Source organism: Phasianus colchicus, chromosome 11 (assembly GCF_987193195.1).
Source record: "Phasianus colchicus chromosome 11, bPhaCol1.hap1.1, whole genome shotgun sequence".
NCBI classification, from domain to species: Eukaryota; Metazoa; Chordata; class Aves; order Galliformes; family Phasianidae; genus Phasianus; species Phasianus colchicus.
This window is the reverse complement of record NC_143446.1, coordinates 17891196-17906221: the sequence shown is the minus strand read 5'-3', so window position 1 is coordinate 17906221 and position 15026 is coordinate 17891196. Positions and strand designations below refer to the sequence as shown.

At 44.5% G+C, this 15026-nt stretch overlaps 1 protein-coding gene across 7 annotated transcripts in view; it reads left to right on the top strand.

Moving 5' to 3' along the window:
* LOC116236889 (contactin-3) overlaps positions 1-15026 on the top strand; it is a 133255-nt gene that overhangs the window by 39464 nt on the left and 78765 nt on the right. Inside the window, exon 1 of one of the 7 annotated variants that reach the window (XM_090148452.1) lies at positions 1061-1201. The exons of 3 other annotated variants lie outside the window; for them this stretch is intronic. The gene's annotated coding sequence lies outside the window, so the exon portion shown is untranslated. 3 more of the 7 variants (XM_090148448.1, XM_031605715.2, XM_090148454.1) reach the window with 3 other exon arrangements.

Sequence of the window (15026 nt, the reverse complement as noted above, 5' to 3'; positions counted from 1 at the left end):
GTGTGTGGTAATAGAGCAAGTTTGCAGTGTTTCCTGAAGTGAATAATACAGGAAAAAATACTTGCTGAGTGATTATTGCTAAATATTACAAAATAAGTGAGGGGAAGAGTGCTCTATTTTCTTAACTCCTCTTCCCAAAGGTTGGTCAGTTCTTTGACCTCACAATCTCATAAAGTGCTTGTCTGGCAAACTTCAGAAAACCTGCATCTTTTCTATGGAAGTGATAGGGAATTGAAGTCCCTCATTTAAATAATTACTGAAACTGAAAAATGTATTACTTGGCAGAGGCAGTCAAAAGGTGGGGCTGGGTGGGAGGCAGACAAGGGCACTGGGCCCTGGGGAAGGCAAACTGCAAAATGCATTCTCAACATTTTCACTCCTATGGTTGGTCAAGCATAAAATAGTGGCATAAAAATCCTGTGCTGATCTGGCACAGCTGATGCTAACAAGTTGAGAGCCACGCCACAGGGCTGTGACCCAGCCAGCTCTCACATGCCCAGAAGAGCCAGGTGTAATGAATGTGAGCACGCCAGGTGTGCAGAACTGCCCACGGCATTTTGGGCTTTGCTCCTTCTGGACCCATGCACTGCATAAGCATTCATAGCTGCTGTAGTGCCACCTGTGCTGGGGTCTGCTGTAAAACTACAGCTTGGCCCTTGTCCTGTCCTGAGGCTTTATGTAAAGCAATTCTAAGCAAAAGCCCAAGGTGGATTTTAGGACATAGGATGGAGTTTCCATGCTTTAGGCCCTCGTCTGACTGGTAGCAACAGACTGAGCCATGCTCTGTGCCAAAGCTGAGCTGAACCATGTTAGTCTGCATCTCAGTGCTCAGCTCATGAGTGGGGAGCTCGTTATATCACAGTTATTCCATCACCTCTATGAGTCCTATGTGATTGCGCTCTGCCAATTAGAAACGTCTCATAGTTTTTCAGAGATAATTTATTTTTTCGACATCCCTTTCTCAGAGCGGTGCCACGTTTCATTACAGAAGCGATTGCATTTCAGCATCAGACAGCTCTTAATTACTGATGTAGACATTCACAGAAAGGTAACGACGGTCTCCTCAGGTCCTCACAGCGCATGGGATCCCAGAAGCCATGCCAGCAGTTGGCACCTTCCACGAAATAGATCTAAGAGGAAAGAGGGGCAGCGTGCGCCTCACTGCACCGTGCATCGCCCTGCGCGGCGCGGATCCTGGAAGGTAACGGGTTTTTGGGAAACGCGCTGCTGGCTGTTGTAGGGGGCTTACAGGAGTTCTGCTCAGCTTCGCTGCAACTGCGCAGCTCTAACAGCGCGATCACCTGGCGCGACGCTCAATAAAACGTCTACCCGTCTTATGCACGGAGGCCGACGTGAACCTTCGAGTCCGGGCTAACCAGCCCAGCAATCACACCAAGTTTTTACCGAAGCTCGACGCGCGCTGCCCCTCCCTCGGCCGCCGCTCCCCCGGGCTCTGCCCGCCTGGCGGCTCCGGGCACGGCGGCGGCAGCAGCGCGTGTGGGCGGGCAGCTCGCTCCGATCCCGCCCCGCCCCGCGCCTGGAGCTCGGCGCTCCCCGCTCCAGAAGAAGCGTCGGGCGCCGCGGGAGCCGCAGGATTACGGCGGGGCCGCTCGGCGGGTGCGTGGCTTCGCGTTCGGGCTGCGGGTGGGGCGGCTCGGTCCGAGAGAGTCGGTCCGGCGGCCGCGGGGCGCATCGTTCGCTCAGCCCGGCGGTGGGGACCCTGCCGCGGTCGTGCGGCTGTTCGGCGGCGGCTCCTCTCTCGGCTCCGGGGTTATTCGCTGCGGTTACGGACGAGGAAAGGAGAAGCGGCGGTGCGGGAGCTCGGTGCGTGCCCGGGATCTCTCGCTGCCCGCCGGCTGCGGTCGCCCTTCCCAGCACGGTACGTCCCCTCCCGCGCGGCTCGCTGCGTTCTCGCAGGTTTTATTTCGGAGATGCCCTCGGGGCGCTGCGTGCATCTCTTCCCGAGCGCCGCCCGAAGTTCGGAGCGGTTCTGCCTTAGGGCTGCGCTCTCCGGCTTTGCTTTTGCAGGTAACTGTCTGAAATACAGCTTCTCCTCCTATCTGGCGTCGGTGTGCAAGCCGGCAGCCCCGCTTTGCTTTTGCATCGCGGAGAGCCTCTCCGTTCCGCTGAATTCTGCCCAGAACTTTTCCAGCGGGTGCAGGAGGGGCTGCAATGCTTTGCTCCGCGCCCGTCCCTGCAGCAGCAGCAGCAGCACGCGGCTCCGCGCTGCCACCCCGTGCCGCTCCCCGCCGCGCCGCCCCGCTGCTCCTCGGGCGGCTCGTGGCGTTCGGGGTGCTGAGCAGCGCGGGGTGACCTTGTTGTTGCTCAGCGAGGTGCTTGGCTCTGATTAACCCAAATTCGAGAGCCGACAGCCCGTTTTGGATGGGAAACGTGGCAGCCCCAGCCTCAGGTGCGGGCTGCTTGATCAAGATTGCTGCGTTAATGGTATTGCTGCTGATGTGCGCGTGTCATGCTGATCTTAGAGTGCTTGTTTGACACGAGAGGAAATATCACGGGGCCGGGAGCAGCAAACTCTTTAAACTATTGACCGGTGCGTTTTGCGCGAGGAACTTGAACTCGCTGGAGCTGAACGCTGGGTTTGTCCAGCGGTGCACTCGTTGCTGCTTTAAACCTGTGGGAAGTTGTGAACAAAATATTGAAATGAGGAGTGGAAATGCTGGGCTGGCTGCAAGCGTCTCAGCTCTCTGTGGGGTTATTCTTGGTAAGTTGGCAAGAGACTTTCCGAGGTAAGCTATGGCGTTTGTGAGAGGATTTAAGGGAAAATGGTGCAGTAAACGCGTGTGGCTCTTAGCGGAGCGCTGCTGATCTGATGTCAGGACTGCGGTTTGAAGGTGCGTTGTGTTGCGAGCCCCGTACAACTCCCCTGCTCATCAGTCACCTGCGGGCTCCGTAGGGTTTCTGCTTCTCTGCGTTGTCGGTCCTAGCGCTGCCTTATGCTGGGAGCAAGCTGGGCTGAGCCGAGGGCATTGCAGCAAGAAGCGGTGTAGCGCTACTCTGGGTGCTGAGGGCTGCAGGATGGCACCGCCGCCTGTGCCTGGGGATGGGCGATCCCTGAGCTGAGCGCTGGGCTGGAGCTGCTCCGTGCAGCTGCGTGCTGTTGGGGCGGTGAGGTGGGACGATCGCCGTGCCTCAGCTCTGTACCCACAGCAGCGGTCCCAGGGCTGCACATCCGCACCTGGGGGCTGTGGGCCCGCAAAGCACCTCGTTGTTGGTGTTGGTGGATAGCAAGTCTTGTAGGCGTGAGCAGCATCTACATACGTTGTGACTACCCTCCTGTAATGCTTCTGCAAGGGCTTTCCTCCAAACATACACTGGAAAGCTTTTGTGCAAGTGGAATGTTTGTTTTCTTGGAGCAGAACTCGCTGTGTTCATACGTTCTGGTGGCAGTGCTGTCATGGGAAGCTCCCGCACTTTGGTTTGAATTTTAGGTGGTTTTTTTTCTTTGTGGTAGAGAAACTGACTCTACAAGTGCCATAAGCCCATAGTTTTGTATCAGTGTAGTTGGTTATTACGCATTAGGTGCCATCCACGAACATGGTTTTCCATATTCTGAACCAATGAGAAATGTGGTGTGTTGCTGTTATCGGTGAGGAGCCAGAAAGCCTACAGTGAGAGGGGAAAAATCATCAGAGCAGAGGAATGACTGCATTGAGTGTGCTTCCTGGGCATGGGAAAGACTTCGGATGAATTAATTATGAGATTTACTGGAAATTGGGATAAGTGGGCTGTCTGTTCATCTGTTGAGTTTCTTTTTGTCTATTTTAATTTTTAACCTTCTTGATGCTCGCTTTGGCATCTGGGTCTGTCATGTTCTGATAACAAATACATTATCTTCTGATTTATATTTAGAAATTAGCATGATATTACAGGCATCTAAGATGCAAACATGAACATGTTCAAGCTGAGTACTACTAAAATTACAGGTGTCTGTACAGGATGGCTTCTTCAAGAGCCTATTGTGATGAATGCATTGCTTTAAAGTCACGTTGTACATGGATGATGCCAAGATGGATTAAATATCAAGGTATTCTGAAAGCAACTTTTGTTGAAAGAAGTTTAGAAATGTACTCTTCTTGTTCTTCAGGGTGGTTTCTATGGCATGCTCAATCCCTGGAAATGAAGGGGCAGAAGACTCTCTATGGTACTCATGCTATGAATGGTTGTGCTGTTGCTGCTGTCCTTAATGAAGCACCTGCAGTGACAGGAAGTCTTTTTCCAGCTTTTGTTTGCAGATCTACAACTTAAATTTCTGTCAGAAGCAGCCTCTTGCAGCCAAAACAGGGACAGATCAGTCACTGATTTTGCCAATTAAAAACAATTAAAATGCAGAAGCATGAACTTGATAGAGCTGCAGTCCTCTCTAATGCTAACGTCTTCACCTTTGATTTAATGAAGCTGTTCAGAGTCACAGCCCCACTTCTTGATGCAGAATTGAGTATCCAGATTTTATAGCATGTGGTGTAGGAGAATGCACTGGAGGAGGAATTTAATGAATCATTGGCGATGCTTTGTCATGTGCCTTAACTCGGGAAAGGATTAGAGAGAGGCTGCAGGACTGCATGGAGTGAGATACATTCGTGTTTAAAGATCTTGATTTGGTGCTCAGGCAGCCACATCTCTCTCATTGACAAGATGAAAATCAGCTCCAAGCTGGTGGTGGTGTTGGGTGGCCTTTGCAGCAGGTGTTCTGGTAGGGCTTGGGTAACGAGTAGAGGGAGAAAGAATATTTGACTGCAGTCACAGAATCATTAACAGTCAAAAGGACCTCTGGAGTCACCTAGTCCAACTGCCAGCCCATCCCCAAGTCAATTAAAATTTGCTATCTGTGGATTTTCAGTGTGTTGCATATTAGGAAGAGAAGAGATCCTGATACAGGCTGAGGGAAGGGGCAGAAGTTCAAAAGTTCTTCCAGGTTCTTAGTCTTGTTCTTGGTTGAATGAAGAAAGAGAGGTGATGGTTTGGAGTAATGGGGATGGTTGGTCCTTTTAGTGTCAAGCTAAAATGTGCATGCTGAAATTTAGTCTGAGGAAAGTTTGATTAAAACTGAGCTCGTAATGTATATAGCAGTGGCTTCATTTGGAACAGCTGTTGATTTTACACTCTTGAAGAAGCACTTTTTAATTTATTAAAGTAAAATATTATTCTTCAAAATCAGTGAGAGCTTTCATCTTGCGTAGCTGATGTGTTTTTTTTTTTTTTTTTTTTTTTCTCCTAGCTATCACTTTTAAGTAATGGTCTCTTGAAGAATAAATAAATGGATCAATGTAAGGAATAATTAGCTGGCAGGGCTGCTGTGTTTCCAGCTGAGTGACGCAGCAGTTGTTGCTGCTGAAGTGCTCAGTGCTGACCCACGTCCCATCTGAAACCTGTTTGTGCTCTCTGGAGAAACTTATCTGGTGAGAATGGATGGTGTTTGAAAACAGCATGTGTATATTTTAATATTTTGAAAATCCTGCATGTAGGAAATGTTTTATTTGCAGAGTTTGCCTTCGTGTGAAGCATGAAGCATTTAAAAGATGAGTGGTGGAATTACTGGCATGGTGAGCCCCAAAAAATAAGTCTGAATGGAATTCTGAGCAACTGCTTCATAGAAGAGAAGGGAAAGAAAAGGAGCAGGCTTGGCTGGGAGGTGCTCCTTGATTGGGCATTTGTAGGGTGCTGAGTAAGAACAAAACGGAGGGTTCCTCCATGAGGCGGTTGTACTGCAAACAGCCGCCATGGGTGAGCGGTTGTGATGGGCTGAGCACCCATTTCCTTGAGGGGAAATGCAGAGTTTTTATTTAAAAAACAACTGTTCCTGTCTTTAGCGTACTAACTGTATGTACATATAATGGTTTGGGTTTTTTTCCTCTCGCTCTGCTGCAACGTCAGTGCCATGTTTGCGGTTTGGGGAGGGTATTTCAGTCGAGTAGGCCTCGACAGTTCCAAGCAGTGCTGTTGCTTAGCATGCTTAGGTCTTTTATGAAATTTAAAATATAATAAATTACAGCTATTTGTAGCTATAGACCTGTATTTGGAGTAAATTGGTGGGGAAAATCAACTATTTTTCCACAGCCTGACTTAATGTAAGGCATGGCCAGTGTCCCTCTCGCTCGTGCTGAGGTCAGAACAATCATTTTCAGCCTTTTGCACTGCTTGACTACATAAGGAGCAATCCAGTCTAATCCAATCCAGAGCAGGTCAGTGAATGATAAATGTAGTTTAGCTTACAAGCATACTGATGTTCACAGTTCATTTACAGAAAAATCATGCATCTCTGCTTCTGAAGACTCTCCATTTGTTAAAATCAGCTTCTCTTGGAATTCACAGTACAACATGAGATGAAAGAAACTGCTTTAATGGCATATTATTGTGGAAATATTTTACATGTAAAAACTGGGATATCAGACTGCTGTGATTCATGCAGAAGCCTTAATTATTGAATCTAACCAAGTATTTTAATTTTGTCCTGGCTTAAGTAAGGCTTATGCAAATATCTAAATGTACCTTTTTCCCCACTGATCCTTTCAGTTAAGATTGGTCAAATGGGCTGCATGTATACCTGTGGGAACAGGGTCTTGTCTTTGCTACCCATTGCATTAGAGGGCATCACGGAAATAATGGTTGGAAAATGATGGAAGAGAGCTGCTGGCCATGGAGTGAGCTCTGGTGGGCCTGAGCTGTGTGTGGGGTTCAGGGCAGCAGTGCTGCCTGGGCAGTGGGGCTGTGCCGTGGTGTAACCTGCATCTGCAGAAAAATGTGTCTTTATGACCAAAGTTGGTGATTTAAAAAACGTCAATATTTACTACAACAGCCATTTTCTTCATTAGATAGTAACTTTTTTGTCACTTACTGTTAAAAGTACACTGCAGGTCAGCATATGTGCAAATGACTGGTAAGAGAGCTCTGTGCTGCATCCTCGGTTCTTTAACGTGTCAGCCAAACGTGTTGATGTAGACTGTAAATGATAATAAAAAGAAAAGGCTGTGCATGCATGTATCTTTTACTAGGGTAATTTGTAAAGCACGGGATTCTGCTAGATCAGTGCCTGACCACCAGCAGCTCCTCCATGGGAGCGTGCTGTGCTCCTGGAATGTGCTTCTGGATAACCACTGCTCTGAAATCTGCTCTTAAAACTGTATAAACAAAGGTGTAGAGAAGCCTAGCAAGCAGGCTGGAAGTGATCTAGAGTTATTAGCGTGTTCTTTCCTCTGTGTGCACACCGTGTCTTTCCTTTCTGTTATTAAGACTTGCAGAAGACCCTTTCTTTTTTAAATTCAGAATTTCAAATCTGGACTTTGTGGACTGTTTTCAGTTATGCAAACGCTGTGTGAGAAATTCTTTGCGTATTAGCATTTTATAAAATGTTTAGAGTTAAAATGTATATAATCTATAAGACTGTTCCACTGACTTTTCTGTCTGCAGTCAACTTTTTGTTGCAGGAAACTCTTAACATTTCTTACGGTAAGACCAGAGGGTATATTTAAACAGTTTCAAATAATTGCTGCAATTGATACACTATTTTAAAACAGCATGATTTATAAATGTAATGGTATGAGCAGTGTGGGATGATGATTATACAGATAATTACTGCATGTTATCAAAGCACTGAGGGTTTGAAGGTGGGATTTTTTTCCCTAGTGTTTCCACAGTTACTGCAGAGATCTGTGTTAAGTCTTCTCCACAGCTCCTGCTGGCAGTTGTTCTGAGCATGTGTTTCTTGCCAGGCATGCTGGCCATCCGTGGGCCCCGTGGCACAGCCCCACATGGCAGCCCTGCTGCAGGCAGGTGGGATCTCAGGGCTGCAGTGAGCTTATTTCCTCTTGCTGTAAAGTAGCTGAATCATATTACACATTTTTCTGTTATTTCCTACCTAGCAGAACATTGGGCTTTCTTAGAACAGCTTCATTAGGAAGTTCAGTGTGATGCTGTTTATTTCCATTCATCCAGGTGATGGTGTTGAGGGCTTTGTTCCATTAATGCTGTGGCTGTTAAAGCTCTCCATCCTCTCTTTTCTATCCCTTCTCCTCTAAAATGTAGTCCTTTGGAATGCCAAAGGAAAGGATAGTTGCAGAGAAACCAGAAATGCATTGGAGGAACAGCTGGTGCTCTTCATTTCTTCTGGTGCTGCCAACTGTGCTCATGAGAAGGACAGGCGAAGGGCATGAGGACAGGAGGGAGGCTGCTGTGAGTTCTGTGCTTTGTCAAACCTTCAGGCTTTGTCCCTCAACACCGGAACAGGAGCCCCTGGCCCATAGCTTGGGAGCCAGGTGCACATCTTAAGACATATCTGCTTGTGTGGAACTGAGACTGTAGGTAAAGAGCAGAGCTGAGTTATTGCTGGAATGGGTCTTCTCATTGTTACGGTGTACTGTTGGTTTTGGTTTTGTTTTTCTTTTACAGTGGGGTATGTACTTGAATAGTTGGTAAGCCACTGCTTCCATTTTGAATTGTAAATACCTGTCCTTGAAATGCATACGAAACTTAAACCCTGACAGCGTCTCTGTCACATGAATCTGGGCTTCATTCATTTCACTGGTCCATACAGTGCAATTGTTAATGGTATCAGTTAAGTTCTCTTTAACCTTGGGATTTGAGAATAGAGTGCCTTACAGTTATTAAAAGGCAAGCTTTGCATTGAAAATTTGTACTGCATCATAGGGGAATTTATTTCAACATTGATTGATTGGAGTTAAAACAAGCGAGCAGCCTTGCTGCCTTTGAGAGATGCCTGTTAAGTGCTGGGTTCGAGCAGTGCTGCTGGCTTCTGGACCATTCAGGTCTGCATCTGGCTTTTTAGGAAAACTCCTAATGTTTTTGTACATGAGCTGGCATTCGTTATATATTAGTGCTGGCTCCAACCCTTTCCTTTCCATCTGTCCTCATTTTTGCTCGTGTTGACTAAATACATTGAGAGTGTGTTTTTTGACTGAAGATGAATGTATGAAAATGAATATCTGCTTTGGATAGTCCAAACTGAAAGGATAGACTCTGTAATTTTTCTCTCTTCCTTATTATGAGATTACATGTGAATATGCAAATTGGTTAGCATAAGAACTCCTACAGAGTAATGGGTGTAATTTATTTGGGGTTTCCAAGTGTTCTCGTGTAGCTGCCTTTCCAATGAAGCAGAAGCTGCAGGATGCAGTGAATTGAAGCTTTCCCTGGAAATGCTGGTCAGGGTGGTAGGAGAATATAAATATTGGGTTTTCTCTTCGAAGTGCCTTTTCCAACCTGTGGGTCTTGTGAACTGGACTAGTGTTTAAAGGTTCAAATCATTGGCAAATGCTGCTGAGCAAAACCTCTGCAAACTTTAATGGAAGCAAAAGCTGTTTAGCTGTTCTGTTAGTTAAATTAGCAGAGATATAAAGTCAGTCCTTTTGAGATGTAGTGGAAAGGTGGTGCTTTTCCATTAAAGGCTGCTAGGGATAAGTTGGTTGGCTGAGAACAGTGGAAAGGGAATCAGTAGCCAAGCCAGAAGGTGGATTTCTACCTTGGTCCCCTGTGGCTGTTCCCCACTTATGACCATAAATACTTGCCTTGGTAGTTAATGGGTGGATTAACTGTTAGATAAAAGGTCAAATTTTATGGAATTTCTCCTAAAAGCTATTCACAGTACCATCTGTGCTTGATAATGCTGTTGTTTCCTTTTTCTTCTGTTGCCAACATCTTTCTAGTTTGTATCGCTGAAAATCTCTAAATGGGTCACACAGTTTGGGATCTTCGGGGAGGTGATTTTTAAATTGCTCCAGTCCCTCTCTTCAAGTAGATGTGCTTGTTGGATGGGCTGGATGTTGAATGGAATGGATAACTGCCTGATGCTGTAAGTTTTGGGCATGACCAGGATTGAATTTGCTTTCTAAAAATGAGATCCTTTGTATTAACTTGAGTGTAACTGCTGAGTGGGACTGAGCACCAGAATATGGAAATGGGGAGAAAGCTGTGTCAGTTGATGAACAAATGCCATGCTTAAAAGAATAACTAAATATTTAGAGTCCCTTTAAATGTTGAGGACTGAAATATGCAAAAACGTTGGAAATGTGCAGGTTGGCTCTGTAGGTTTGGTAAATATTTCCCATTTGGCCTGTAGAAGAACACTTAGGACAGACCTCTTGAAACACATCCCATTGCCTGGCTTCCCTGCCATGGAGGAGCAGTGCTGTGAGGATGCTGAGGCTCCCTGCTGAATGTCCCCTGGGATTTTTTTTTTTTTTTTCCTTTTGAGTTAAAGCCTGAGAGCATTAAAATGGAAAAGTGCTTCTTTGATTCTTTGATGCTTGAGGAAAGTGAATTGATTTTTTTTTTTTTTTTTTTTTTGTCTGTTCTGTAACTTGATTTGAAATAGACAAACGAAACGAACTTTAACAGAGAGGGCTTTTATGTTTATCACCCATATGCTATACATTTTATGCATCAGTCTCTAGCTCTCACATCTTATCTTTAGGATTTTTATTTTCTTTTACCTCGCTTCTGTTAATTCTGAAGCAAGCTGCTGAGGTCAGGTGGTTGCAGATGATGTTTTCATATGAAAAAGGGGATGGGGAAGAGGTCACAATGGAAATGAGAGTTTTAGATACAAATTTGCAGAATTCATGAGCTGAGGCTGAGTTGCAGAGTTTTTAACACTCTCAAGCAATACAGAAAACATAGGTTTTAAAGTTTCTTTTATGTGCAGTCAGTGCTTTGTGGGGTGAAAAGCAATTTTCTATGTTTTTTTTTTTCATTTTTTCTTTTGGATAATAGCTAGAAAACAGCTAAGGACAAAGAAAGGATCGAGTAACTTATTCCATAACCATTGAATTTGACCTGCATCAGCCCCATGTCTGCTCATTGCCAGGTGCAGGTGATGCCAGCTCTGCGTTGGAGAAGCGTTGGTGTGGCTGAAGCCTCAGAGTGCTGAATGATGAGGAAAGCAGAGCTCTGGTTGATAAGGCTGGTGGTGCTTCGTGTGGGGTCTCCAGCTGCAGTCCATAGCATCTGCTTGGGCATTTAAGCTTACATTTTTAAGCTGCACGCACCTCCCCTGAATAAAGATTTATTGATCGGACAGAGATGTTCTGTGTACTCGTTAGGTTTGTGTGCACATCATTAGTGGCATGTGAATAGCCTCTATTTGTACACTGAGCATTTTCCACCAGAGAAGATATCTGTTCTGTTGCTTTGATCGTTGAAGATTTTATTATTCGTACCACGATAATAGTAATGAAAAAGCATGAATTGGACCAAATGACTGCATGCTCTTGATGAAGATGACCCTTCCTTAGGTTGGATGTTGACCAGCCCTAAGGGCAGCACGCTCTGATGGCCTTCTAGCAGGAGGCAGCTGCTCACTGCAATGCCTACCTCCTGCTTGGGCACTTACTGTTTTGCCTCATTTCCTAGTGTTGACTAAGCAGTGGTTAATTTAGCTACTTCTGAGACAAAAGCTAACATGAAAGCTAATTATTTTCTTTTTCCCCTTCTCCCCACCCCTCCATTTGAGGTCTGCTGCGTTCCTCATTACTGCTCCTTGTCTCGTGTCTTTGTTATTCTACAGAGTTTTGTTGAAATTGTAGTGGGAAGAAGTGCTGACACCTTTCAAAGAATTAGCCAAGGATTTGTGGAATCGAGTACAATTACTGAAGTAGTCACGTGCACGCAGTAGTTTTCATATCTTTAGCTTCATCTGCTTATGGATCTTCCAGTTCTCCACAAGAATTGTTGTAACTATTGGACTTTGAAACTCAAGTTGACCATCTCTGCTGTTGTATTGCTAAACAAACTGCAGATCTGTATCGTTCTGATGAAGAGCTGTGTTTCTAGTGCTTTGGATGATGTGGTTTAGTCTACTTGAAAATCCTTATTCCTTGGTAAGCTTAAAATGCAAACAGAAGAGGTGCAGTACTTAACTGTGCTCTTTTTGTGTGGGTATTACATGGTAACAAGTGCAAACAAGGCTTCCTTCCCTGTTCCCTGGAGAACAAAATAATGTGGTGGCTCTTGCTTGGCACTTTGTTTCATAGGAAGTTCTTCTGTACTATGTAACAGTGGTTTGTGTGCTGGCACCTGGTTGCTGCACTGTGTTTCATCAGGCACTGGCATTTGTTCACTGGAAAACCCTTCTGCACATCTGTTCTTCAGCGCTGCTGGCATTGACCTTGTCCTGTCCCAAGAATATCTTTTGCTGGGCTGATTTTCATCTGAAAATAAACCGGAGAGTTTATCAGAAGTCCATTCTCTGCCTAAAATACTCGGAGTATTTATAACTGTGTTGTTTTCACAAGCATTTCCAGATGACTGTAAAGCAGTTGCTTCTTAGGCTCTGTGTGGAAAACGCGAAACAATCTCATTTGTAGTCCAAGAAACTGGGCTTATTGTGCAGATACCAATTTTGTAAGAGGAAAACATCAAGGAGGACAAATATAACACTTGTCTCCTCTACTGAACTGGATCTAAGTGTTAGTGGGTATATGCACAGATGTTTTTTTCCCCTTCTTTCGTTCTGTAGTGCAGAGTAACAGTACTCAGGAGGCATTGTCCCAAATGTAACTTGAAAACTGGTGGTATCGCTGAACGTACTTCAGAGTTGGGAAAGTTGCATAAGCTCCTTATGCAAAGCTACTACCTTAAGCTGCTTAGCAAAGCTCCACCACCTCGTGTTTCCTGCCTTGAAGCGATTTTAGCATAAAGTCATCTCCTTTTCGAGCATCTGGACATCTCAAGTCCATAGGTTGGATAACGTGCATAATTAGCTGCTCATGCCTCTCTGTTTTCCTGATGGAACAGAAAGCTCCCTTTGGCATAGTAGTGATTTTAAAAAATCATCAATAAAACATGCCAAAAGTGATGGAAGGCAGTATGGAAGGTACTAAACACATCGGGTGAGATTTAACCTGAAACTTACACCAGTTCTCTTTCATTCTGAGATGGACACGGTTCTTCAGCACAGAGTAGGTGTGAGTTCTGAGTCCTTCCATCCCATTGACTCACCTCCAGTGTCCTGCCTATGGTCTGGTAGTGGATGGAGCACTGCTGCTCCCTGATGCCTCTTCCACTGTAGCGGGATGAGAGTTGTTTGTAGGCTTCAAGCATGGAAATCACAGATAGACATATGTGTACTCTGTCTAAACTTGTTCCAAAAATGAGTTATTGTATTTCAGACTTTTTAAAAAGTAATGGACAAATCACAGATTTGATGATTGATTTGCTATATATAATACAAACCTGAGAACAGCAGCAGAGGCTGGAGATTTTGTGTCATGCTGCTGCTTACCCCTCAGTTCCCTTCCTCAGTCAGCTGAGAGAAAAGTCTCTATTTCCATCTGATTCTCAGAAAAAGTGGAAGTGCGTCAGTCTGGGGCTTAACACTGCAGAGAGTTAGCTGCCTGCAATTTTAATTAGAATCTCATACAAATTCCAAATTCGTAAGGATCCACATCCCCTTCTGGCTCAATCTTCCTTTCCAGAAGACTCAACAACTTGTCCAGTAAGTCTGAGTGTGACAGTAATGAACATATCCCACTTGGATTAATTTACGGCAGTACTTCTTGGGAAGTAGTGCTGTATAATGATTTGAAATAACTAAATGGCGCCCGTGAAAATAAATCTTTTCAAATACAAACAATTCTGTTTTAAAAACTCCGGACACTTCTGTCTAAAAGCTGTTATTTCTAGAAGTAAAATTGCAGTGATACTTTATCATCGATTGCCAAAGTTCTGTTAGGGTTTTCTTCCCCCCTGCTGTTAAAAGTATGTAGATCCAATTAATATAGGAATATGAAAAAACTCATGAAAGCTTGCCTTAGTACTAGGCCTGGAAAACTTCCTTTATTCCTTTGTGTCAGTTGAATTTAATGATCTTGTTGGTCAGAAAAAGGCTTCTAAAGCCTTTTGAAGAACTAAAATTGCTTCTTATGTTCTTATGGAAACATGAGCATTGTAGGCATGGTTTCAAATAATTTTGCACAAGGCTTTTCTTAGAGCAGCTTATGCCTTACCTTCTTGCTTTAATAATACCTCATCAGAGCCATAATCTGTTCTTGGGAGCCTGCTTTAGTCTGAGTTCCAGTCTTTTTCCGCATTCTATGCAATGAAGGATGCAGAGGCTTCTCAAATACTTGTAGTAATTGCAGCATCTTTTATGCCATGTACTGGGGACTTGACTATTCAGAATTCATATTCAACTCAGAATAATTTGTCCCTGTCAGTAAAGGGAGGACCCCATCTGATACATGTTGAGTACACGTGTCTTCACATCAGGTATTTCCTATTGGTGAGAGTGACTACAGAAAAATGTAGTGGTGAAGATCTCTGATCTCATCAGGTTTCTGTAGGAAGATTTGGAAAGTGCTAAGGGCTGCTTCCTCCTGGTCTTAGGGGTGTTATGTAGAATTCTCAAGAAGTCTTTGCTCTGGACACAGGGTGATGCAAGTTCCATCACAGATAGAAGCTGTGTATCACTAGGGATAGCTTTTTAAGCTATATACCATGTCTCTAGTGTAATTGTCCATTTCCATTGTCTGCAGGCATTTTTCTGACGCACAAGTGTTGTTAAAATATATATAAACAATTTCCACTCAGTGCCTTAAATGAAAGGTGGTAGTGAATCTTGGGAAAGAAGCTTGACTGCTTTCTAGTTCAGTGCATTTATTAGTTCTTAAAGAGTTATGAATTTAGTTTGAGGTCATTCTGGAAAGGCACTGTCTCTTGGTCTGCAGTACACGATTAATAGCAAGAGCAGTGCCAAGTACATTAAGACGCAAAGCGAACCTTGGAGGTCCAGAAGAAAACAGCATCTTGTGGCAGCAGGAACCTGTTGCTATTTTTCCTGTTAGATGCTGTGGAAAAGAATGTTTCTTCTCTGTGAAGAAAAGGTAATGTCTGAGAGTCAGAGGAAAAATATAATAATAATAAGAAGAAAAGCAACAAGTTTTGTTTGAGCATAGATATTTTGTAACTGCATTTCCAGCTTGTTTGGGCAGCCATTAATGATTGCAGAACAAGATTATGATTGAGATAAAATAGAACTCCTGAACCTGAAAAATTAA